The sequence below is a fragment of the Xenopus laevis genome, chromosome 1L, assembly GCF_017654675.1.
Source record: "Xenopus laevis strain J_2021 chromosome 1L, Xenopus_laevis_v10.1, whole genome shotgun sequence".
In the NCBI taxonomy this organism is placed as follows: domain Eukaryota; kingdom Metazoa; phylum Chordata; class Amphibia; order Anura; family Pipidae; genus Xenopus; species Xenopus laevis.
In genome coordinates this window covers 94621889-94649253 of record NC_054371.1, presented here as the reverse complement: position 1 = coordinate 94649253, position 27365 = coordinate 94621889, and the positions used below count along the sequence as shown (strand labels likewise).

The 27365-nt window shown below is 42.8% G+C and overlaps 1 long non-coding RNA gene across 1 annotated transcript; it reads right to left on the bottom strand.

Annotated features, from left to right (window-relative positions):
* Positions 1–2532: 2532 nt before the first annotated feature.
* Positions 2533–3165, bottom strand: LOC121403668. Its single transcript, XR_005967433.1, has 2 exons — positions 2787–3165; positions 2533–2685 (listed from the first exon to the last, which is right to left on the bottom strand). It is a non-coding gene; the product is annotated as an uncharacterized LOC121403668 (long non-coding RNA).
* Positions 3166–27365: the final 24200 nt, after the last annotated feature.

The following is a 27365-nucleotide window of genomic DNA, read 5'->3' as shown; positions in this document are numbered from 1 at the left end:
GATAGTTTTTTTTTAACTTATGGGGGGGCCCTGACCACCAATGTTTTTTAGAAAAACATTTACGGGGCCCCTGGTGCCAATAGTTTTTTTTTTTAACTTATGGGGGGGTCCTGACCACCAATGCTTTTTTATAAAACATTTATGGGGCCCCTGGTGCAAATAGTTTTTTTTTTAACTTATAGGGGGGCCTGACCACCAATGCTTTTTTAAAAAACCTTTATGGGGCCCCTGGTGCCAATAGTTTTTTTTATACTTATCGGGGGGGGGCTGACCACCAATGCTTTTTTAAAAAACATTTATGGGGCCCCTGGTGCCAGTAGTTTTTTTTTTAACTTATGGGGGGGCCCTGACCACTAATGTTTTTTTAAAAAACTTTTATGTGGGACCCCTGTCGCCAATTTTTTTGTTTTTTAAATTATAAGGGGGCCCTGACCACCAATGGCTTTTTTTTGTGAGTGGGGGGTTTACCATTTTAAGCAGTTGTGTCTTTGTGGACATTTTACTGTGGTGTGGGCGGGATCTGCGGTGGGCGGGGACTGGGGGGCCCAGAAAATTTTGCTGTACGGGACCCCGTGATTTCTGATGGCAGCCCTGGGTGCAACTAAGATACTTTGTAACAATTTTGAATTAAGAAAATAAGTAATTGTAACAGTTTAGATAAGGCCAAATTTTGTAAAATGAACATGGTAATTAGGGGGGTGTGGCCACAAAATGGGTGTGGTCAAAAAAAAATTGCCATGCTACATGCGAAAAAAATTTTGTCCCTCTTTTTACTTATAAAATGTTGGGAGGTGTGCTGAAAGCACTCTGACCAAAGCTGCTGGGGCCACCTGTTGTTGGACCCAGTACACCCTGGACGATAAATATCCTGACATCTGGGTATGTGTTGGGGGGGTTCTCTGCAGCTCCACATGAGCCCCTGACTGCTGGTTTATGTTTTTGATATTTTCACTGCCTTTGCCAATCACCATTATCGGCTTCATTCATTAAACTCGGCTGGACAGCCTTCCCGCAGCTCCCCTGGCTGTTCCCGTCACATCACACAGCCTATAGGAAGGAAGTCACGCTACAATGCCAGTAGCTGCCCAGCTGCACACCTACAGGACCCAGAGCGGCCGATCATGGCTAAATGGCTGAATAAGTACTTCAACATGGGTAACAATAACAGCAAGAGCCCCCCGCAACCCCCCAGATCGGATTCCAAGAAGAATGGGGGGCCGAGAGCTCTTTCCACCTGCAGTACTGCAGGTAAGCTGGTGCTTGGGGGACACCATGCTCTTGTGCTCCGACCCCTCTGTCAGTTGTTGCCTGGCCGATCTCCTCTCGCTGTTGCTGCGGTACAGGTGTGGAAAAAGCATAAATGGAAAAAAAATCAATGGGCTTTTGTGACCATAATTCTAGGCATTAGTAATTTGCATGGTACTGTATTAATACTTGGTTGAGTACTTTACCCCCCCCATAAAAACAAATAATAATTATAAAAACAAATACATACATCAATGTTTTATAGAACCTTAAATACAGCAATATTTATTTTATTTTATTTTTTTACTTTTTAATAGCTGTGTGTATTAGCCTAAAAGAAACGTTTTCAGCATATCTAATAGATCAGAGGCTTCATAGCCTTGTGGTTAAGTGACTGAATTTTGAAGCTGAAGGTCATGGGTTCAAATCCTCGATTTTCTTTTCCCCCTTCACAATCATGATTTTTTTTTTTTTTATTGGTGTGTGGGACACTGCTAAATGAATGGAAATAAATGAATGGGAGTTGTGATAATAATTATCTTATAAAATGATAAGCCTAAATATGACAATGATTTTTTTTTTTATGTTATTTTACTATTAGCCTTGAAAAAATGTTTTCAGCCATAACAGCCAAAAGGCTTCATAGCATTGGGGTTAGCTCACTGAGCTTTGACACACAAGGTCATAGGTTCTAGTCTTGCATTTTTTTAAAAAAAAATTTGTACTGTTAAATGTTCCACAGACAGCTGCAGCAACCTGCGCTACTAAAGACACAAGAGAGCAGGGCTGGACTGAGAGTCCAAATAGGCCCTGGCATTTCAGGTAAAACAGGCCCAACCAGCCTACACAGAGGCCCAAACAGACCCCACCAGCCACTAAATGCTGACTTTCTATGGGACCTTATAGCAGCCCCTCTGGAATTTGCCAGAACCCACAGATTGCCAGTCCGGGCCTGCAAGAGAGGGGCCCCGGTCATAACTAACTAGGATTGCAGACACCTGTAGCGCAAAGTAATTAGGGACCCGGCTTACCGGGAACTAGTGTTGCCACCTGCCCGGTATTTTACTGGCCTGGCCGGTACATTTCATGGCTGATCCCAATGTTATTAATAGGGAAAAAAATTAAATATATAAGGGGGAGGCGGCCGACATTGATCCTCTGCTCCCCCCACCACCTTCACTACCAGGGCTTCCTCCAGAAATCACTGACAAGGGAGAGAGATTTCAAATCAGCGGCCTCGTTCTTCACAGACTCGCAAGACTCTTCTTCACGGACTTAGACCCACTAGAACGATCTCCGGAGTCGCTGGAGTCACATTTCCACTGTGCCAGTGCTACGTGCTTCTTACCAATGACCACAGCTCCTTCACACACTGTCACGATATATGGGATAGAGCCAGGGAGGAGAAATCCAGCGCCAAACGATTGATCGTCGCCCTTTCTGAAGAGGACAGGAAGTGGAGTTTCAAGTTATTTATTAATAAAGGATTTGCGATTTTAAACTTTAATTTGTGTTTGTGGGTTTTTTTGCCGTATACTAACAAATTTTTTTTTAAAAATTTTGATGTTACTTGTCCTTTAACACAGGGGTCCCTGAACTTTTTTGGACCGGGGCCGGATGCAAATTTTTTTTTCGAGGACCAGGGGGTGGGGTGGGATTGGGGTCAGCGGGGTCAGGTTGTGGGGGTCAGCAACATAGTTGGATGCGCTAGCGTCCAATTCGGGGCTCGTCGGCATCCAATTCGACGCACTGGGTTCAGTGTCCACAGGCTGCTTCTGGGCTGCAGCCCGACAATTGGGGAACCCTGCTTTAACAGACCTTCCCCCCAACAAAAGTCCTACATATGTGAACACTGTAATATAAACAAACCCTGGTGCTTTTTAAATGCAAATGAGATGAGGGCATGTAATTAGTACAAAGCTCCTAGACTCAGTAACTGGAATGCACAATTAAACAATGAGGCAGGAGTGGGGGTTGGGTGTGCTGTACTATACCATGTGCTAAGTAGGGAATTGTCAGACCATTCAAATTAATTTACAATGCCTTCAATTCTTTGAGCAGAGATTCACCTGAGATCACTAAGGGCTCATACAGAGAAGCAGGTTTAAGCTGTATAACAGAGCATTCTGTCCCAGTGGCTGCACAGATCCTATCTGATCCCCAGTGAAAGCAGTCGTGCATCAGAGAGCTCTCAGAGAACCAGAGGAATGGAGAGTGTCAGCCCAGGCCATGCAAGGCCTGGGCGGGCAAACCCCCAGCGTGAGGCCCAGGCCTTGGGGCCTACACTGGAAGGTGTGAGATCCACCAGGAAGGTGCAGACAAGGAGTAAAGCAGCAGGGAGTGAAAGGAAAGGAGCAGCGAGAAGGTCGAGATCGGTTTCCTTGGGAAGGATTTCTTCCACAGACATGGAGGATTTGAGAAAGGCAGCTGCCAGTGCTGTGAAAACGCCTGACAGGGAAGTAAAGTGTGTGATGAGTGAGAGGGAGGGAAGGAAGGAGATTGTTGGAAAAGAAAGACAAATGGAAAGTAAAGCAGAAATTGTATCTGTGACAAACATGGAGGGTTGTGTGCAAAATGTCAGTTCTGATATTTGTGTCTTAAAACATAAAATGGAAACCAGTCAGCATTTTATTTCTCCTGATCTCTTTGCCTCTATGAAATCTGTGTCAGGGGAAGACTGTGAGTTTGCGGGTGGAGAGGCAGCACAGAGCAAACCCAGCAAACAATCAGGGGCTGAATATGCAGCAGCTGCTTTGCACCATGCGGCCGACATGCAGTCTCCAGTGGCTGATTGTGGGGGAGGAATGGCTGCTTCTAAAACTTCCCCTGAGAGGCATCAAGCACCCCATGCTCTGGTAACAAAAACTGCCTCATGTGCGGGGGTGCGGGTGGTGTCTGGAGCTGGTGTGGAGTCAGGGGAGGCAGTAGGAACAAACTCCAGCAGCCATATTGCTACTCCCTCTGTAGAGATGTATAAGAGTCTCACAGGAAACAGCCATCTTGGTACTCCCACATCAGAGGGAAACAATTGTTCTGATATAAATGAACAACCCCAAGCAGAAAGCCTCTTAAAGGGACAGTATGCTGGTTCAAGTCACAACCAGGATCAAACACCTACCACTGATGAACTGGTTGAATTAATAAAACTGGCAAATGAGCAGGAGCTGCAGCGAAAAAAATTTAAAGTTGAGTTGCAAAAAGCATTTTATAACTATTCCACTGCTGATGTGGAGAAGCAAGACTTTTATTTAGCAAAAGTCAACAAAATAAATGAAGAGTTCAGAACCTTGGAAAAACAGATTTTGCAGAATTATAAAAAAATTGGTCCCCTTTCTGAAGTCTATACAAACAGGAGAAGGTTTGAGGACTCTCGGCAAGCTCTTAAACAGCCGGCTAAATACAGGTCCATGAGGCAAATTGCATCTGCTTCATCTACTTCTGATAGTGACAAGGAGACTAGAAGGATTGGCCAACTGAAACCAAAGAAATCAGTTGTTGCTCAGATACATGCACCCAATTTTATCTTCAGCTTGGATGAGGCAAATAATATAGAAGATAAAATGGGAAAGAGAAGCCAATCTGCTCATAAGGAAGAGGAAAGCTTTGTTTTCTCAGAACAGGATTTTCCCTCCCTTCCCTCTACTTCCCAGAATGACTGTGCCCATCAGCCCTCAGCATCCAAGGAGACCTTCACTCAACCATCAGCCAATAATACAGAGACTTCTGCAGTTGTGCAGAGTGCCCCAATGTCCTTGGCACTGGGGCATGGGAAGCTGAGTGAGCAGGAATTGACGGCAGCTGCTGGTTTGGGAGAGTCTGGGAAGGATGGAGTGGATGGAGTGGAGGCTGGAGCAGACTGTGTGAATGCAAGTGATGTTATGGAGTGTGGAGGTGGAGACATCAGTGAAAGTGTTGCAAGGCAGTGTGTGGAATCTGTGCTGAGTGATGTTAATAAAGTAAACAAAGATGCTAATTCATTGGCCGATGTGATACAACCTGTTCCTTGTACCACCCCTTTAAGTACTGCCGCTTTAATTTCTATTTCATCTTCTTCTGCTGTACTCACCACTTCTTCTATAGCCTCAACCTTTTCCCCAGCCCTTACAGTTTCTCCAATAACAACTTCCCCTTTAACTACTCCAGCTGTTTCTCAGAATCCTCTGCCTACAGTGCCCTCCGCACAGCCAAGTTCTGTCTCTGCACCTGTTTCTTCCTCTGTAAGGAGACCAAATGGTCAGCAGTCAATTCCTTCAGAAAGTGCAGGCAGCAGAAATGTGCCCCCACCACCTCCACCAAATGCTTGGAATAGGCCACTGAATAGGGTGAGGGTGCCTGGGGTGCAAAACAATATCACTGGGCCAGTTTTCAAGCAGAAGAATGTGATTAGACTCAGGTGGCAGGGTGATAAGGAACAAATGCCTTCTAGAGATGTGATAGCCAAGGAGATGCTGCTTAAGCAAAGTACTTTAACACCTGTAGGCGTCAGGGCTTATATAAAGTTTTCTGACACCGAATATGACATTGTGTTCAAAACATCACAAGCCCTGGAATTTTTTTGGCAGGATTATGACAGCTTTAAACATTCAGGCCTGTGGGAAAGCTTTAGAGTCATCTCAATAACTAAACCTGAGACAAAGAAAGTCACCATTTTGTTTAAGAATGATTGTGTCCCACCTGAGGATATTCTAATATGGCTTAGACGTCATTGTAAGGTGCTTACCCCTTTGAAGAAAGACATTGATAATAATGGATATTGGTCAGGTGGGTGGTGTACTAATGTGGAATTGTACATGAGGTATAATGTGCCGCAGCATCTTCCAAACTCTGTCTTCATTGGTAGTGAGCGAGGGGTGGTTTTTTATCCGGGTCAGCCAAGGGCCTGTTTCAAATGTAGTTCTTACCGACATCGGGCAAGTGCCTGTGCAGTGGTCAAGTGTTCACTATGTGGTGATGTAGGACACACCGGGAAAGATTGCAATGATGTGAAATGTAACTTGTGTGGAAGCTATGGCCACTCACATAGGGCTTGTCCAGAGGCTCTTCATAACATAATGGAGAGTTGCCCTCAGTTAGAGGAAGAGATGGCAAAGGATTTGTTGGAAGAGATAAGGGATGAGATGGATTATTTCCAGTCTGATTCACAACCATCGGTCATTCCCCCTTCTCAGCCTCATGATACGGTAAAAGATCAGTCAGCTGTGGCAAGAGATGCAGGAGATTCTGTTCCCCTGACTGTTTCCTCTTTGTCTCAGGGAGCAAAAAATGAGTTGCCAGTTTCTATAACAGAGGCCCCCATCATTCAGCCTTTGGGAATACAGCCTCTTCCCCAGAGGCAGAAACCTCTTGCACAGTCTAGAAAGGGAAATAGTGAACCAGCAGATAAGGCAATTCCACCAGTAAGACTAAGTAAGTCCCCTTTCTCACAAGATTGGACAGTAATAAAGAACAAAGACCTTTCAGGAAAGCAGTCCCCTCCAAAATACATTCCACCTATGCAAATCAGCCTAGAAAACAAATTTGAGCTTTTGGCAGAGAAAAAATCTTGGGCAGATGCTATGGAAGAGCAAGATGAACTGGAAAGGATAGATATGGAAGACAAACAAAGTGTGAAACAGTGTCATGGTCAGGCTGATGTGGGTACAGATAGTGGTGCTGAAGGCGATACTGACAGTAAGGGAAAGGAGGAAGTTGTTTCAGGGTCTGAAATGGAATGTGACAAATTGCAAGTCTGCAGGAAAATTGTCTCGGTTGAGTTCAGGGAAGATGATAAGGCTTTATCTGATGATGCAAGTGAGATGATATCGTTAGGAGATGATGATCCAATCCCATCTGGTACACAGATTAAAAGATTTGGTGATCAAGATGATAGTCAGGATGAGAGAAGGAGTAGAAGGAGGAGGAGGCACAAAAAAATTAATAACACTTAACTATGGCTTCTTGCCCCCTCAGGTTTATTTCAACAAATGTTGCAAGCATTAAAGTGGCCAGTACAAGATATCAAGCCTTTGAAGCCTTGAGCCACACCTCAGCTGACATCATCTTCTTGCAAGAGACCAGACTGACCACCACTGCAGATATCAAGAAAGCATCAAAAGATTGGCTTTGGGGTCCAGCTTTTTTTTCAATTGCTGCAGAACCTGGGGGTGGTGTTGGTATTTTGTTTAAAGGCTTTTCTGGAATATTTGTGCACCGCCTTATAGAGGTGGAAGTAGGCAGGTGTCTTCTATTAGATGTCTCTGTTGCAGGACGCAGACTGAGACTTATTAATGTTTATGGGCCTCAGTCTGGGCATGGGAGAAAAAACCTTTTGAGGGAAATTCAGCCATATCTCCATACCTCCACTTCAGTCATCATGGCTGGTGACTTCAACCAGGTCCTTAGAGCAGAAGATAGATCAAGGCTTTCCTTTGACAAATATGAAAGTAATTTTCTTAAAAACATACTTGAGCAAGCAGACTTGGTTGATGTCTTTACCCATGGTGGCCGGATGTCAAAGCATACTTACCATTGTGCAGGTCGAAGCAGCAGGATTGACATGGCTTTTGTTCGAAAGGAGGAGATCTTTACTCAGACTGAGGAAATCTTGGTTGATTACTCTGACCACCTTGCCTTATCTTTTTTGCTGGGTGTCTCCTCAGTTCCAACCAAAGGTAGGGGGTTATGGAGATTGAGTTCAGATACCCTGGAGAGCGAGTCAGTGCAGCACTCCTTTGAGGCACTCCTTCAGTGTGAGTTAACAAAGATTGTGTTTTTCGACTCAATGTCGCAGTGGTGGGAGGAGGCCAAGAAGTCATTCCGCACCTTCTTCCGCAGACTATCTGTTATAAGGGAGGGAAACAAGTATAAAAAGTACCTTGCCCTACGAAGAAAGCTTGAATCCTTAATTTCGGACAGGGTGGTTGGGGAGAAAGTTTCCAGACTAAAGCTTCAGATCAAACGGCATCAGTATAGTCGTTACAGGTCCTTGGTTCTGGAGAGGGATTATGGGGGATTTCATTGCCCGGATCCCTTTCGGAATTGCAGGGAAGCTGTGACGAGGAAGTTGATTGTTGGTTTGAAGGACTCTCAGGGTATAGTTCAGAAATCTAAGGGTGGGATCCTGCGAGTTGTTCAAACCTACTATGCTAGTTTGTTCGGAAGTAAGGTTTTGGATAGGGGAAGGATCAAAGCTTTTCTGGAGGGAACCCCAGGTCCAGACCTGAAAAATTTGGACTTTTCACCCTTGATTGAGGACATCACCGAGGAAGAGGTCAAAAAGGCAATTGAGCAGCTAAAATTAAAGAAAGCCCCAGGTCCAGATGGCCTAACAGCTGAATTCTATAGAACTTTTAAGAACCTTTTGACCCCGATTCTTGTGGAGGTCTTTAAAGACTGCCTGGGAAGAGGCATTTTGCCTCCCTCCATGAGAATCTCCTCTTTGGTGTTATTATCCAAGGGCAAGGATCCTACAGATGTCAAGAACTGGAGGCCAATTGCCCTCTTGAACACCGATAGGAAGCTTTTGGCAAAGGTTTTTTTTCTAGGCTTGTTTTATTTTCAGGCACCTTATTGTCCCGTGAGCAGTTCTGCACGGTGAAAGGGCGGAACATCTTTGGGGCAGTCTTGTCTGTACGAGAAGTGCTCGAAACATGTAAAGCCCAAAATAAGGGGAAGTATGTGGTAGGTCTTGACCAAGCTAAGGCTTTTGATAGGGTGGATCATGATTATCTGTGGGCGACCTTGCGTAAGTATGGCATCCCGGACCAATTTGTTGATTGGCTTTCTGTTTTGTATAAGGAGGGGGAAAGCTTCCCACTTGTCAATGGGTGGTGTGGTGAAACCTTCGGGGTTGAGGCTGGGGTACGCCAGGGTTGCCCTCTTAGTCCACTGCTATATGTCTTTGCGATTGACCCATTTCTTCGTGGAGTTCAGGCTTTGGATTTGGAGGGCTTCCAGGTCCCCTGTTACCTGCCCCTGAAGTCGGTAGCCTACGCGGACGATGTCTCGGTTGTCATCTCCCGTCCTGAAGAAGTTGGGATGTTGGCCGGGGTTATCGAAAGTTACTCAGAGGCCTCAGGCTCTCTGGTCAATGCTGATAAGTCGGAAGCTTTCTGGACCTTGGATGGTGAGCCGGATTTTCCGCTCCCTGATTTCCAGCATGCCTCCGGTGAAATAAAGATTCTAGGGGTCAAATTCGGGAGGGGTGATAATGCCAGGTTAAATTGGGAGTCAAAACTGGATGCTGTCGACTTAAGGATACAGCGATGGAAAAACTGGAAGCTGTCCTATAGAGAAAGAGTGAAGCTCATCAAAGCTTACCTGGTTCCTATCCTCCTGTATGTGTCTTATGTTTACCCCTTGCCAAAAGCTTTCTATGTAAGGATCCACAGCTTGTTCTTTCAGCTCCTTTGGGGGAACAAGCTGAATCATGTCAAAAGAGGGATCACTTACCTGCGGACTAAAGAGGGTGGGCTGGGCATGTTATGTCCTGTGGCCTTCTTTGGCACAATTTTCTTGAAATTTAATTTTGGGAATCTGGGCCAAAGAACTGATGTTCCGTGGGAAAACAGTGTCAGGGCCTGGGCATCCCCTTTTATAGGGCAATGGTTACAAGGCGATAGGGTGAAGTTGGTGCGGGTGCGACATGGTCAACTCCCACTGCACTTTGTTGCCCGCACTGAAGCTTTTAAGAGTTTGGGACATTAGGATAGGCGAACTTGGCACAGCCTCCAGACGTGATCTTTATAAGAGGGTGTTGAGTGTCTATTTTGCTGTTCCAATGGCCTTAAAGGACTGTGTAGGGGGAACTCTTGTGGAGAGCCTGCGTTACCTAAACAGTAAGAGATTACCCCCAAAGTTTTTTGATCTGGCATGGCTCTCTCTTCAAGGAAGGCTCTTTGTTAGGGGGAATGTGAAATACCTGTCTGCAGTAGATAAAAATTGTCCCTGGGGGTGTGGTGTGGAGGAGACCCAGGAGCATTTTCTTTTGCAGTGTCCCATGGCAAGCAACGTCCTTCATCAAGTTTCCCAGGCCATATCTGCCCCATCTTTAAGTTCCCTTAACTATGCTGAACTTGCATATGGTGTTTTGGCAAGAGACCTTTCATATCAAAGGGAGACAGTCTACCTCATTATTACTGCCTACAAATATCACCTTTGGCAGGGTCGTTGTAAATACATTTTTGGGATGGATATGAGTGCAGAGAGGATAGTGTCCTTTATACTCAGAGAGTTATGTTTTATAAGACAGATGGAAAGATCGAAATCCTCATCCAATATTTCTTCATGGAGGGATTTCATATTCTAATGTTTAGTTTAAACCTGCCGTTTTGTTCAATGTTTATTATTTTATTATGTACACCTTGGAGGAGAATTACTGCCTGCTTTGTTTTGTCCTTGGGGGTCCTTTGTTTTGGGTGGGGGACGAGGTTAGGGTGGAGGGAGTGTGTTACGAGGACATTTCAAGCAGACTCTGGACTTGAATATGAATGTCCTTTATTATAGGGAGGGGAGGATGTCAGTATGGACAGAGTTTGGACAATGGATTCTGACTATCCTCTGGAGGGTGGATTGGGTGGTTTGGTGTCACATACTACATGAACTGCCACAAATGGACTCTCATTAATTAGAGTTTGCATCATGCTAGTAATTTGAAGGTGTGCATTATTTTGTAAAAGGGTTTTTATAATCTATGTAAATAAAAAAATTCCTATCTGATCCCCATTGTAAGCAGCAGTCCTGTCCTGCTTTATGGTCCTGACCAGATACTACAAAAAAGCAAAGCATTGCGTCTGCATGCGACAGTCGCGTCGCGTCGGAACAACGCTGCGACACGATGCGACGCGACAATTCTATCTATAACCTTATTTTTGACGCATGCATCAAATTGCATGCGTTTTGACGCAGCGCGTATTATTGATGTTACAATGGAGTTCAAAAAGTAAACCCTCATCTATATTTAAGGTTTGATTTTTTGTAGTATCTGGTCAGGACTGGGAGTCAAAATAGGCCCAAACATTACCCAACCAGCCCACTAAAGAGTGACTTTCTATAGCTTGTTAGAGAAGCCCCTCCTCTGGCATTTGTCAGAACCTACAGATTGCCAGTCCCGGCCTACTCGGTGACATCCCTCATTAGCCTGCTTTTTTCAGTCTAGTGGGGGCCTGCAAATATGTCAGCTGGTAGGTAAATAATATATAGGCACCCCATCCCCCACCAATAACATGAGCATATGTGCATAGTAATGCCCCCCACCCCACTGAAACAGAATGCTCTGTTATACAGATTGATAGAATCTCAGCTGCCATAAAGCAGGACAGGACTGCTGCTTACAATGGGGATCAGATAGGATCTGTGCAGCCACTGGGACAGAATGCTCTGTTATACAGCTTAAACCTGCTTCTCTGTATGAGCCCTTAGTGATCTCAGGTGAATCTCTGCTCAAAGAATTGAAGGCATTGTAAATTAATTTGAATGGTCTGACAATTCCCTACTTAGCACATGGTATAGTACAGCACACCCAACCCCCACTCCTGCCTCATTGTTTAATTGTGCATTCCAGTTACTGAGTCTAGGAGCTTTGTACTAATTACATGCCCTCATCTCATTTGCATTTAAAAAGCACCAGGGTTTGTTTATATTACAGTGTTCACATATGTAGGACTTTTGTTGGGGGGAAGGTCTGTTAAAGCAGGGTTCCCCAATTGTCGGGCTGCAGCCCAGAAGCAGCCTGTGGACACTGAACCCAGTGCGTCGAATTGGATGCCGACGCGCCCCGAATTGGACGCCAGCGCATCCAACTATGTTGCTGACCCCCACAACCTGACCCCGCTGACCCCAATCCCACCCCACCCCCTGGTCCTCGAAAAAAAAATTTGCATCCGGCCCCGGTCCAAAAAAGTTCAGGGACTGTGTTAAAGGACAAGTAACATCAAAATTTAAAAAAAAAAATTTGTTAGTATACGGCAAAAAAATCCACAAACACAAATTAAAGTTTAAAATCGCAAATCCTTTATTAATAAATAACTTGAAACTCCACTTCCTGTCCTCTTCAGAAAGGGCGACGATCAATCGTTTGGCGCTGGATTTCTCCTCCCTGGCTCTATCCCATATATCGTGACAGTGTGTGAAGGAGCTGTGGTCCTTGGTAAGAAGCACGTAGCACTGGCACAGTGGAAATGTGACTCCAGCGACTCCGGAGATCGTTCTAGTGGGTCTAAGTCCGTGAAGAAGAGTCTTGCGAGTCTGTGAAGAACGAGGCCGCTGATTTGAAATCTCTCTCCCTTGTCAGTGATTTCTGGAGGAAGCCCTGGTAGTGAAGGTGGTGGGGGGAGCAGAGGATCAATGTCGGCCGCCTCCCCCTTATATATTTAATTTTTTTCCCTATTAATAACATTGGGATCAGCCATGAAATGTACCGGCCAGGCCAGTAAAATACCGGGCAGGTGGCAACACTAGTTCCCGGTAAGCCGGGTCCCTAATTACTTTGCGCTACAGGTGTCTGCAATCCTAGTTAGTTATGACCGGGGCCCCTCTCTTGCAGGTCCGGACTGGCAATCTGTGGGTTCTGGCAAATTCCAGAGGGGCTGCTATAAGGTCCCATAGAAAGTCAGTATTTAGTGGCTGGTGGGGTCTGTTTGGACCTCTGTGTAGGCTGGTTGGGCCTGTTTTACCTGAAATGCCAGGGCCTATTTGGACTCTCAGTCCAGCCCTGCTCTCTTGTGTCTTTAGTAGCGCAGGTTGCTGCAGCTGTCTGTGGAACATTTAACAGTAAAAAAAATTTTTTTTAAAAAATGCAAGACTAGAACCTATGACCTTGAGTGTCAAAGCTCAGTGAGCTAACCCCAATGCTATGAAGCCTTTTGGCTGTTATGGCTGAAAACATTTTTTCAAGGCTAATAGTAAAATAACATAAAAAAAAAAATCATTGTCATATTTAGGCTTATCATTTTATAAGATAATTATTATCACAACTCCCATTCATTTATTTCCATTCATTTAGCAGTGTCCCACACACCAAAAAAAAAAAAAATCATGATTGTGAAGGGGGAAAAGAAAATAGAGGAATTGAACCCATGACCTTCAAAGTTCAGTCACTTAACCACAAGGCTATGAAGCCTCTGATCTATTGCATATGCTGAAAACGTTTCTTTTAGGCTAATACACACAGCTATTAAAAAGTAAAATAAATAAATAAATAAATAAATAAATAAATAAATAAATAAATAAATAAATAAATATTGCTATAAAACATTGATGTATGTATTTGTTTTTATAATTATTATTTGTTTTTATAGGGGGGTAAAGTACTCAACCAAGTATTAATACAGTACTATGCAAATTACTAATGCCTAGAATTATTGGCACAAAAGCCCATTGATTTTTGTTTCCATTTATTTGGCTGTGTCCCCCCAAAAACTGAATACATCAATGTAGTAAAATATTATTAATAGAAGTTGCTGACCGTTTTTACCCACTCCATATCACAGTTTAAAAGACTCAAAACTGCCACTACAATTGAAAAAAAAAAAAAAAATCTAATGACTATAAAACTGCTAAAATGGGAATCGATCCACCAACCTTTTGTAACATAAAGCAGAGCATTAGCCAACTGAGCCATTTCTTAGAACAAGAGTAAATCTGAATCACTTTATATAAGACACTGGTCAGGCTGCTACGGAACCCAAAAAAAACAAAAAAAACAAATGCACACAAGGGAAAGGGGGACTGTGGTCACTACTTAATTTAGCTCTTCTACCTTATAAGAAACTGCTACCCATTTAGCGAAGAATGTCAAGCTTAAGCCTAAAACTTCAATCACTAAAAAGGGTGATTGCAAATCACTCTGCTGTCTACAGTCAAATATTTCAGCTCAGGAAGAGGAGAGTAAAGGTACTTTCCCCGCAGAAGCCCTGTTTCTTCCCCTCAAGAGATCCTTTCTGAAATGATCTCTGCCTTTTTGTAGCAAAAACAAATAATATAACGCTTATTAAAAAAAAAAAAATAATGGTGGGCAGATTCAAACTAATAACCCTCTATTTCCCTCTATTTCCTAGACCTACACCTTAACCACTACACTATAGGTGCTGCTTATGGGGCTTCTAATAGCTCAGGCGCCACCTGGTGTCCATTGCTTGAACTGCACCTATTTAAAATTTAAGGGCAATCCTTTCTATACGCTGGGACTGTGCGTTTCCCTGCGCTTAGTGCGAACAGCGCATTTATCTTGATCCGTTACAGCGCGTCAAACGTACAATCTATTCTGGCTCCATCTGTATACTCATAATCCCACTCACCATATGCATAATACCATGCATACTCATAATCCCACTCACTCATAATCCCACTCACTCATAATCCCACTCACTCATAATCCCACTCATTCATACTCATAATCCCACTCATCCATATGAATAATACCATGCATACTCATAATCCCACTCACCCATATGCATAATACTACTCATACTCATAATCCCACACACACATATGCATAATCCCACTCATACTCATAATCCCACTCACTCATACTCATAATCCCACACACCCATATGCATAATCCTACTCATACATGTAACCCCACTCATTCATACATAATCACATAAGTGGGATGAGTGGGATTATGAGTATATATGGGATTATGCATATGGGTAAATGGGATTATGAGTATGAGTGAGTGGGATTATGAGTATGGGTAAATGGGATTATGAGTATGAGTGAGTGGGATTATGAGTACAAGTATTATGCATATGGGTGAGTGGGATTATGAGTATGCATGGGATTATGCATGTGGGTGTGTGGGATTATGAGTGAGTGGGATTATGCATGTGGGTGTGTGGGATTATGAGTATGAGTGGTATTATGCATATGGGCGAATGGGATTATGAGTATGAGTGAGTGGGATTATGAGTATGAGTGAGTGGGATTATGAATATTAGTGGGATTATGGATATGAGTGAGTGGGATTACATGTATGAGTGATTGGGATTACATGTATGAGTGACCTCCCTTCCTCCCTTTCTCTGATGCAGTTTGTTTCATTATGTTGTTGTGCAGACACCAATGGATGAATCTGATGCAGTTTGTAGGTCTTCCTTAGAACAGAAGAATTGTCAGTTCTTGTACATGTATGAGTGACTAGCAATACATGTATGAGTGGGATTATACATGTAGGAATGGCTAGGATTACTCATACTTGCTCATAAAGTTACATTACTAAAAAAAACTTCTGAGCAAGGTCATCAGGCGTGGCTGGATATGCAAATATAAATGTGGATGTAGCCGACAGAAAATGGCCGCCTGATTGAAGCAGATCTTGCATTCAGGAAAACACTACGGTGCAAGGGGAAAAATACAGAGACAATGATGCATTTTGTGTGGGGAATATGTGCCACACCTAAAGACATGGTAAGGGTTTATAGGGATACATGTCCTTTAAGGGATCATATTCAATATTTTGTCCTAGTGACAATCAATTATTTCCCTTATTCTGTTGCCTTCTGGCTCTGTAGTCTTTTGGTTAAGGTACCAGTTTTTGAAACACAGGGTCCTGAGTTCAAGACATGTAACTTCATGCAAAATGATATTTATTTCTTAAAATTTAAAATTCTAAGGTAGATTCATATATTAGTAGGAAAGTCAGGTGTACATCAATTTGTACAGTATATCTATGGAAAACTATGAAACTTGTGAAGGGCATAAGAAATGGTTTTCCTACATACAGTTCATTAACGTATTTACATAGTTACATAGTTAAATCGAGTTGGAAAAAGTTCATCATCTTCAACCCCCCCCAAATAAAAACCCAGCATCCATACACAAACCCCTCCATACCTTCACATAAATTATATATACCCATATCTGTACTAACTATAGAGTTTAGTATCACAATAACCTTTGATACTATGTCTGTCCAAGAAATCATCCAGGCCACTCTTAAAAGCATTAAAAGAATCAGCCATCACATCACCTGGCAGTGCATTCCACAACCTCACTGTCCTCACTGTAAACAACCACCTACGTTCCTTAAAATGAAAGTTCTATTCTTCTAGTCTGAAGGTGTGGCCTCTGGTGTGGTGATCCTCTTTATGGGTAAAAAGGTTCCCTGGTGTTTGTCTATAATGTCCTCTAATGTACCTATAAAGTGTAATCGTGTCCCCTCTTAAGTGCCTTTTTTCCAGAGAAAACAACCCCAACCTTGATAGTCTACCCTCATATTTTAACTCTTCCATCCCTCTAACCAGTTTAGTTGCATGACACTGCACTCTCTCTAGCTCATTCATATTCCTCTTAAGGACTGGAGTCCAAAACTGCACTGCATAATTCAGATGAGGCCTTAGCAGGGACCAATAAAGAGGCATAATTATGTTTTCATTCCTTGAGTTAATGCCCTTTTTTTATGCAAGACAGAACTTTATTTGCTTTAGTGGCCACAGAATGATACTGCCCAGAATTAGACAACATGTAATCTACAAATTATTTTTACCAGAGTGCATAACCTTGCATTTATCAACATTGAACCTCATTTTCCAGTTTGCTTTCCAGTTTTCTAACTTAGTCAAATCAAAAGTTGCAGCATCCTGCATGGAACCTATAGTTCTGCACAATTTATTATCATCTGCAAAAATAGAAACAGTACTTTCAATGCCAACCTCCAGGTTATTAACAAACAAGTTGAAAAGCAAGGGACCTAGTACAGAGCCCTGTGGTACTCCACTAACAACTCTGGTCCAATTAGAAAATGTTCCATTTACCACCACTCTTTATAATCTATCTTTTAGCCAGTTCTCTATCCAGGTACAAATACTATGTTCCAGGCCAACATTCCTTAATTTAACCAGTAACCTTCTGTGTGGCACTGTATCTAATGCTTTAGCAAAGTATAAGTAAATCACATTCACTGCCATCCCAGAATCAAGGTCTCTGCTCATCTTCTCATAAAAAGAAATTAAGTTAGTCTGGCAAGACCTATTACGCATAAAACCATGCTGTCACAGACTCATTGTATTATGATTTGCTATGAAGTCCAGTATCGTATCCTTTATTAACCCTTCAAAAATATTTCCTACCACTGACATCAGACTACCTGGCCTATAGTTTTGAAAATGGGATCCCTTTTTGAATAGCAGCACCACATTAGCAATTTGCCAGTCTCTCGGCACCATGCCAGACCTCAATGAATCCTGAAAAATTAAGTAAAGGGGTTTGGCAAACACAGAGCCAAGCTCACTAAGTACCCTGGGATGAATATCATCCGGCCCAGGAGCTTTGTTTATCTTAACATGTTGTGAACCATGCATCATTAGTTGTATTACTAGAATTGGGACTATTAAGAGAAAACCTTCATTAACTGGTTCCTCATTTTTGTAGACAGATGAATAATATGAGTTCAGAATCTCTTTTTTTTGTTTTCATCAACCAGCTGACCCACCTCTGATATTAAGGGTTCCACCCCTTCCTGCTTAATTTTTTTTAATATTTACATATTTAAATAATAATTTTGGATTCTTTTTACTGCTTTCTGCAATATCCTTTTCCGTATCGATTTTAGCTTGCCTGATTTTGTAGGATTTATTGGCCTCCTTGTACCTTATAAATGATTTGGCTTTCCCAGCTAGCTTGAAAGCCTTAAAAGCACATCTTTTCTTACCCACCTCAACACCAACACTTTTATTGAACCAAAAAGGTTTTGCTTTGCAACAACGTTCTTTGCTTACAGGGGGAATATTCTAACATGTATATTTGTTAGGCAGCATTTTAAAGACTTCCCATTTTTGTTCTGTGTTTAACCCTGTGAAAAGCATTTCCCACTTAATATGTTGCAGAGTTGCCCTTATAGAAGTTTGCATGTCTAAAATTTAGTGTTTCAGTCACTCCCTTGCCTCTGCAACAGAATCTCAAAGAAGACCATGTTACGATCACTATTCTTAAATGCTCACCGACACAAATGCTAGAGATGAGTTCAGTATTCTCTGCTCTTTCCTACAATAGTCCTAGGTGTGAACTTTTTTACATTATTAAACCCTTGTTCTTTCAAAGGCAAATGAGCTGTCTTTGGCAACCAAGGTCAGTTGCACTTAGAACAAGGCTGTCCAACTGACGACAAAACTCAAACCAACTCAAACAGGTTGCTGGACAAAGACCTAACGCATTTCGGGATCAAATCCCTTAATCATAGGTTAACATTCCATTGCACACAGCTGTTCTTTTATACAGGTTGTTCAAGCGACCCATTTAATAAATCTATGAAAACATTCTCATTAAAAAACTAAACAGTAAAGTATGTGACCACATTTAGGACTAGATGGAGATGTTTGTCATTCAGATGTATTTTAAGTAGAAACTTTTTGGGAAGATTTTTTATTTTCTATAATTTCTCTCTATTGTTCTTTTCATATTTTCCTCTTTTTCATTTTATCAATTTATTCACTTTTTCCCACAATGTATACTTATTGTATGTATTTGGGTTGGTGCCTGATTACTCTGTGTCCCTATGTGGGTAGAGAAGGTAAAAAAGATATGTATGATTATCTAAAGAGAAGCATCACATGATTAAGGCTCAGCTATTTGCTCATGAGTCCATAACATAGGTAACTGATGTCATGTCTGTAATTGAGGCCATTTGGAATTCTGATTTCTAATTTCAGGATCCAAAATGCCTCTCTAAGGTTCACTCTATGAATCATATCGCCCCCTCTAGTGGGAACTTTCACTTGTTCAATTATTTTAACTTTTAAATCTTTGATTCCATTGGGGGAACATGTTGTGAAATGTTTCGCCACCGGAGTTGTTTCCTCCTTACTTGTGATAGCCCCAATGTGTTCCCTTATTCTATCCTTTAATGCTCTGGTAGTCCGGCCCACATATTGTTTACTGCAATATCCACACTCCAAAATATATACTACATTTTTTTGTATTGCAGTTATAGAAACCTCTATTTTGGATAGTCTGAACTCTTTGCCTTAGTAATTACTGTACAGGTCTAATATATTGTGGCTTCACATCTGTAAGCTCCCTTCACCGACAGCCAGTTTCCTGTTGAGTTAGCTGGAACCAATGTGGCTTGGCTAGAGGCTAACATTTTAACTAAAGAAGGTGCTTTTTTTGAGACAAATTTTATGTCGGTTTGGGACAGTATCTCTGTCATTTTCCCATCGCTGTTTAGGACTAGGGATGTAGCGAACCGCCGCCGATGTGTTCGCGAACGCCGTTCGCGAACACCGGCATAATTTGCGAACTGTTCGCGAACTGTTCGCGAACTTCGATCATCCGAAAATCGTTCGATTCGAACGATCGAAGGATTTTAATCGTTCGATCGAACGATTTTCGTTCGAATCGAACGAAAATCGTTCGATTTTAGCGATCGAATGGTCGAATGGGCGACCGATTTTGACGCGAACGCCTATTGGCGAACGTCGCGCGACGTTCGCGAACTTGCGGCGGACGCGAACAGTCGAAGTTCGCGCGAACTAGTTCGCCGGCGAACAGTTCGCTACATCCCTATTTAGGACTGGTAAGTATTTTTTAATAATGCTACAAATCTTTTGTATTCCTCACTGTACTCAGTAACAAAGAACATTTTCTGTTTTTCCTTCCCAGTATTCTCTAGTTCCTTTTTGATAGTCATGATGTTGCCTCCCTCAAGTGTGGATATACTGCTTGCCTTTTTATATGAAGTCCTAATCAGCTCCCTGGAATATCCTTGACTCAGCAGCCTCTCTCCTAGTTGTTTGGACTGTTCCTTATATGTGACCCCCAAACTGCAGTTTCTGTTATATCTCACAAATTGACCATAAGGGATGCTGTTTATTGTGTGTTTGGGGTGACAACTATTGGACCTAAGTATTATATTCCCCGCTGTGGGCTTTCAAAAAAAATTTTAAACTGAAAGTTTTATTAAGCAGTTTCATATATGTAACATCATATACAGTATATGGGTATATATATTATGAGAATAGGATGAATGGGAAGGGGGGGAAAGAAAAAGAAGGGTGAAGGGGGAGGGGGTAAAGTAAAAAGTCTGTAAATTCACAGTAGCAGAAAAACACAAGCAATTTGGCTGCAGGTCCTGTATTCAAAAAAGAGAGTCCATAAGTGAAAGTGTCCATCATACATCTATGGCGAGGTCAACTTGAAAGTTTCATCCTTCATTTCGTGGAGGCGTGCCTATGAAGTGAGGGTTCCCCCCTAGTCGGAGTTAGACGTGTACAGCTAGTAATAGTTGTTGATCATGTTCATGGGCCAGCCAGGGTAGCCAAATTGCATCGAAAGCTTCCATGTCTTCTTTAAGCAAATGTGAACGTTTTTAGTTTGCTGCGATGTACATTATTTTAGCTCTCAAGGTTGCTAAAGAGAGTGTAGGCTTTTTCCATTGGCTAGCAATGATGAGTCTGGCTGCCATTAAGATGTGTTGGCTCAGTTTATGTGCAGCATTGTTAAATTTGTCTGTTTTTTTCCCTAATAGCAAGGTAGATGGGTCTTTGGGGAATGTGGTATGTAGTACCCTAGAAAGGAGGTGAACAACTGAGTCCCAAAATTTCGAAACTGATGGGCAGGACCACCAAGTGTGTTTCATTGACCCTTTTCAGAGCATCCCCTGAAGCAGTTCTGATCGCAGGAAGGGTAAATTGTATGGAGACGTGCTGGTACTAGGTAGGTTCTATGTAGCAATTTGATAGAGGTCTCTCGAATCGAGACACAGGTACTGCCTTTGTTAGCTGTTAGACTGCATATTACCCATTGTTTTGTCGTAAGTGATGTTCCTAGGTCTGCTTCCCATTTTAGCATTTAGGGGACTTTTAGATTATGTTTGTCAGCTTGAATCAGTGATTTGTAAAGAAGGGAAATCAGTCCAGGTGCTAACGGTGATTGCATGCAAAAAGTTTCAAAGCCGGATGCAGTGATCGTTTTGTGGTCACTATTTTTCAATCTTAGGTTGGCAAAGTGTAGAATTTGGTTTGCTCTATATATTTCTTCAGTAGGTAATTGGTATTTATCCCGAAGTAGTGAAAGTGTCATCAGTCATCCAAAGCTAGTTAAGGCTTGTAGTGTAGTTATTCCATTGGCAAACCACCACGTAAAGGGACGGTGATAGAGACCCGGTTGAAAATTGGGGTTATTCAGTATGGAGCATAGTGGAGATGGAAAGGAGATTAGATTGTGTTTCGTTCGTAACCTCGTCCAGAGTTTGATTGACTCCAGCGTCAAGGGTGAGGCATTGATCAGGTCCTTGTTACTAATATTCGGGAGCCATATGGCTTGGTGTAGTAGTTTGGGGTAGATCAGGTCATTCTCAATTTGTACCCACAGTGGTGTTGCATCTGTTGCATGGGCTGGGGCGAGCTGTGCTATCCTTACCGCCCAATAATATTTTGTCAGATTTGGGACTGCCAGTCCTCCGATTGCTTTGGACATATATATTATCTGTTTTGAGATTCTGGGGTGTTTGTTGAAGATGAAGTTGTTAATTTTGATTTGCAGCTTCTGGAGACCTTTCAAGACGATGGGAATGGGTAGAGATCTGAATAGCTAGAGTATTTTTGGTAGAAGCACCATCTTAATGCAGTGGATTCTTCCTATCCATGAAATTTTGTGTTTGTCCCATGTTAAGAGATCCTGTTGTAGGGATTTTATCAATGGGGGAAAGTTGGCTCGGTATAGTGATGGTATGTTTGCTGTTAGTTTAATTCCCAAATATTTAAGGTATTCTTTTTGTATTGTGAAGCCAAAATTCAGTTCTATTAGTTTTACTGTATGTGCAGGCATATTGCAGGGTAGCATTTCAGACTTTTCTGTGTTGATGTTAAGGCCTGGTATTTTTGCAAAGTCTTGTAATGTTTTAAGAAGGTTAGGCAAGGATAGCAGGGGGTTGGTAAGGTTAACAAGGAGGTCGTCTGCGAAAAGCGATAATTTGTATTCTTTTCCTTTCACTACAGAGCCCTTGATGTCGGGATTCTGTCTGATGGCTCTCCCCAGTGGCTCCATGGCTAAGGCTGGGGAGAGCGGGCATCCTTGCCTCGTGCCCCGTTGAATTTTTATGATATCGGGCAAAGAGGTGGTGGGCAGAGTGAGTTGGGCCGTCGGGTGAAGATAGTAGATTTTCACCATATTGCTTATGTAAGTTCCCAGTTCCATCTTGTCTATGACAGAGAATAGGTATGGCCAATTCAGTGTGTCAAATGCCTTCTCTATATCTAAGGCGAGCAGACACGTGGGTGTGTTGGACCTGTTGGCTTGGTCAATGATGTTGAGGATTTTCCTTATATTGTCTGGTGCTTGACGAGATGGAATAAATCCAATTTGATCTTTATGGATTGTCGTGGTTAAAACTCTGCTTAGCCTCAAGGCCATTACTGATGCCAAGATTTTTATGTCCACACTGAGTAGGGAGATTGGCCGAAAGTTCTTTGTAGAGAGAGGGTCCCGGTTCGGTTTGGGAATCACAGAAATCTTCGCTTCGTTCATTTCTGGTGGCAAAGGTAAGCCATGGGTGATGTGTTTAAAAACTTGGAGAAGATGAGGAAGAAGTTGGTTCTGGAATTTTTTATAATAAAGGCTAGTGTAGCCATCTGGCCCTGGTGCTTTGCCTCTTTTGAGGTGCTTAATGGAATCTTCTATCTCTTGGCAGGTGATATCCTCGTCCAGCATTTGTCTCATCTCTGAAGGTTAGGTAGGAGTCCACGGATTCCTTTTTCCTGGGTTTTGTGGCTGCGTAAAGTTTCTGTTGGCGAACGTCTTGGCAATTGTATCAGGGTTGGAGGAGATTCTTCCGTCCGATGTTCTAATCTTATATACTGTTTGTTGGCGGTTGCGATTGCGTAAAAGGTTGGCTAACATTTTGTCAGGTTTGTTAGCATAGAGGTAGAATCTGTGATTTGGTTTGCGTATGGCCTCCCAAAGGGCACTTGGATCCTGCTGTTTGCAACAAGGATCTCGTCTTCCAGGGGTCCATAGGACAGGCTTGACATCGTTCGCTGTGCGCTGAGCTGTGCGGTCACCAGCAGGAGCTGCAGAGAAGCACAGGCGCTGCTCCTCCACCAAAGACACGAACAAAGGGTCGGGTAGGGTCGGCAGGAGCACGTTGTTGAATCCCTCAACTGGTAAATTGCGCTGATCACCGTGTCCATCCTACAGAGCCTCAAGAAGCCCGCTGCTTGACAAGGGGAAGCACAATCTCCCAGCTGCATGCTGTCAGTGAATATCCAGGAGGAGAAATCGAGCGCTGCAGGATGGATGGTCGCCCTTTCGCCGTTTCTGAAGAGGACAGGAAGTGGAGTTTCTGTAAGTTATTTCTTATTAAAGGCTTTGCTATTTTAAATTTTAATTTGTGTTGGTGTTTTTTTTTCGTTGAATTCTAACGAATTTTTTTGTAAAAATTTTTGACGTTACTGGTCCTTTAAGGAGGATTGCAGTAACAGGTTGCATCTATTTCCTCTTCAAGAGGGTAGTTGGCGCTAAACCAGCATACAGCTGCATGCCATGCGGGAGGGATTCCCTTGGTAGCCTGCGTGCTGCCTGTAAGGCCATATCCCTCACCTCAACATGGTGAAGTTTCATAACAATATCCCTTGGCAGGTTGTTTCTTGGGTGCCCCAGGGCTCTATGCATCCTTTCTATATGTAAGTGTGTGTCAGGGAGGTCAGGCAATAGAAGACGGAGGAGTCCCTCCACCATTTAGGGTAAGTCACACGGTTTCAGGCACTCCACGCAGCCGCAGGTTTCCTCTCCTTGATCTGTTCTCCAGATCCTCAATTTTGTTTTCTAGATTGAGGAGCTGTGACTGCAGGTTCAGTTGGGCCTGGTCATCTTGTAGCGATATAGCATGTGCGGCGGAATGCTGTTCCAGAGTGTCCACTCTATCACCCAGGTCCCGCAATTGTCTGGCAAATTTGGCCACAGCAGCCGAGAGTCCCGTTTTGAACAAAAGTTGCACAGCTTGGGTATCGGAACCACAGGCCTGGGGTTCGGGATCCTCCGCTTGTTCGATGCGGGGGTATAAAGATGGCGGCCGCGCTGTGTCAGCCGTGCGCCGCTGGAATATTGGCGGCGTTTGTAGCTGTGCTTTCTTCTTTGTCGCCGGTGGCCCCATCCTGTGAGTCCAGGGGTGCTCCGGTGCTAGTTTGCAGAGTTTCGGGTGTATTCCGATGCTTTTGACTAATTGCTGCAGTTCAGGAGCGGAGCGGTCACTAGCATGTCATGCCAGGTCAGCCACGCGCATGCGCCTCCACCAGTGTGGATTTTATCTTTCAGTTTTAAATCCAAAATATGAATTTCTTCCCTATGGTGTTTCAGTGAAAGTTGGAGGTTATAGTGATTATCATTAACGTATTTGTAAAACTCAGCAACAGCCTCCAGTCTACCCTCCCACATAAACAGTAAATCATCGATGTACCATACCAGATGATATGTTCACGAAAGGGGTTATCACATCAATAGATATGGTGCTTCTCCCACCTGCCCATGTACAGGTAGAGGGGGCAAAGGATGCCCCCATGGCAGTACCACATCTCTAGAGGTAGTAACCCCCATCGAAGTGAAAAAAATTGTGTGTAAATAAAAATTCTAAAACTAATAAATTATAGTGGATGAAATCAATGGTGTATTTGTGTGATTCCTTCAGTGTATCAAATATGGCTTTTGTGCCCATACTGTGTGGAATCATTGAATATAAGGATTTGACATCTATGGATATCCAGTGATATTTGGCCAACCATTTTAGTGTAGATAATTTCTCTATCAAGTGTCCTGAATCTCTAATAAAAGATCCCAATTGTGAAACTAGAGGTTTTAGGTTCAGATCCACCCAATCAGAAAGTTCTTCTTTAGCTGATCCAATGCTTGCCACAATAGGTCTGCCTTTCCGGTGAACTGATGGACTTGTGTATCTTTGGGAGATGGTGGAAAATTGGGATGGTCGGTGTCCAACTGACCCCTTGTGTGGCCCCTATTAAAGTCTGGCTGCTGTGACTCTATACTTTGTGTAAGAGTCCCCTGCATTGTTCCACCTCAGATTCAGGTTGTAAATCCCTGCATTTTTCATACCTGAGACTCAGACTCCACATTGTTTACCTCTTCACACACAGACAGAAGAGGCAAATGGATTTAAGGGTATATTTAATATGATTTAATAAGCTATTTTCACATATGAGTGATGGATGATATGCCTTATTTAAACTGAATTACCATTCAGAAAGAGCAAGGAAACTAGAAGAAGACAAAAAGAAAAACAAAGGGGGTAGAGGTGCGAATGGATAGTTGCACTGGACAAAGTGAACATAAGGAAACACTAAAGGATGGAGGTATGCATAGGTGAAAACTAATATATGGACTTGGTGAAGATGGTGCAATAGAAGTAATATAACAGTAGGACATTTCTTGCAGAAAGTGTTATAAACTCATTTATAAATCATTACATAAAATGGGGTAACTAATATGATAAACAGTATTTGGAATTGAGTTGTAGAGCAAAATGACTCCTCCACTTTCCACTACATAACTCCTGTATAGTTTCTCCACTGTGGTTATGTAAGTAAATTAGTCGAGAAAAGGGACAGGAAAATAGAATAGTACTGCCTTTTTCCTGATGCCCTGGTTTGGTTCAAGTAGCATGGAGTCAGTGGGGTCATCTGGGATGGCTTGTAGAATTTTAGTCATTAGGGAATTTCTTCCCCATTTCTCCCATTAGTTGGAATGGAGGGTTTGGAGCCTAGGATCGCTGTAATCAAGATTGTGCCAAAGCTCAAATCAGTATACCAGAGGGGTAATTTATAATGCCCCACACAGTGTGCAAAAAAAAGCTGCAATCAGACATTTTCATGCACTGTACCCACAACAAGGACATTGAGCAAATAGCACACTTTGAATTGAGTGCTGCCTTTGCTGGAAGGGGGAGGCACTTAGAAGTACACAATTGTGAGCATAACATGACAACATTTTGGTGTAAATTATCCCAGTACAATAGTTTTACACTGAAAATACACTGGAGAATTTTGTCAGTGCCATTTCACTGGAAAATTCTCTTGCATGCCATAAAGAAATGATGTGTGTGAGATATTGGAACATGACATAGACAAAGTCAGTGGCGTAAGAGTGCATCAGGCTGGGGGAACTTGAACACTATCCAGTTTATATTGCTGTATTCTGTAAAATATTCCCTGTGACATTGTGACTAGAAAAATACTGGTAATCATACAACCTGCAGAATTTAATCCATAGGCTAATGCTACACAGTGTGATTTATATGCCAGCAGAGAAAATGTGATTTGCTACCTTTTGCTCCGTGTATAATATGCCTTAGTGATCTGGATTACATTCCCACATCTCCAGGATTTTTAAATAGTTGGTCACAAAATGAAAAACCTTTCAGATTTTCACTACCCTTTCTAACTTCCCTAACTCAGACACCTAGTGCTTGCTATACTGAGAGCTTCTATACTAATCTTTACCTTTTCCTTCTTTTTTTTAGGTCTGCTTCAAAACAGAGCTTCCTTCTCCGGCAGCATCCTCCCATCAACAGACCTAAACTCTAGAGCATGGCTCCCTTTTATACCCTTCCTCCTTTCCTTCCTCACAAATTACATTTTTACCCCACCACCTGGTGGCCAGCTAACCACATAACACTCCCAACAGTTTTAACACATACATTCACACATAATTTAACTAAATTTTGAACATAAATCAGTTACATCAATTTGTTCACCCTCTTACAAGTTGTGCAACTCTTTTTCACTTTGCCACAGTAACTCATCCCAGGAATACACATTTTAGGTGAGCCAACAGATGGAAGGATTGTTTGAAGACTGACTACTGCTCAAGACAGCTAAATGGCAAGACAAGCAGGCCCAGCTTTTACCATTGGCCAACCCTAGGCCAGAGGTCCTAGCACCTGCCGATCTCTGTCTGCGTGACTGTGCACATATGCCAGAGCACTGGGGATTACACGTATAGGAATATGCATCCCTATGCTCCTTACATTGCAACTAGGCTGCATGCTGCCCCTATATTCTTGCCGCTACTAGGTCCGGGCCTTTGTGGCCTTGCCACAAATCTGGCAAGTAAGGCCATTGTTTTATGCCCAAAGTCTTAGAAACCCTGCCAGATACAAGGCCAAAACATTTTACAGACCAAATTCTACATCTGGGGAT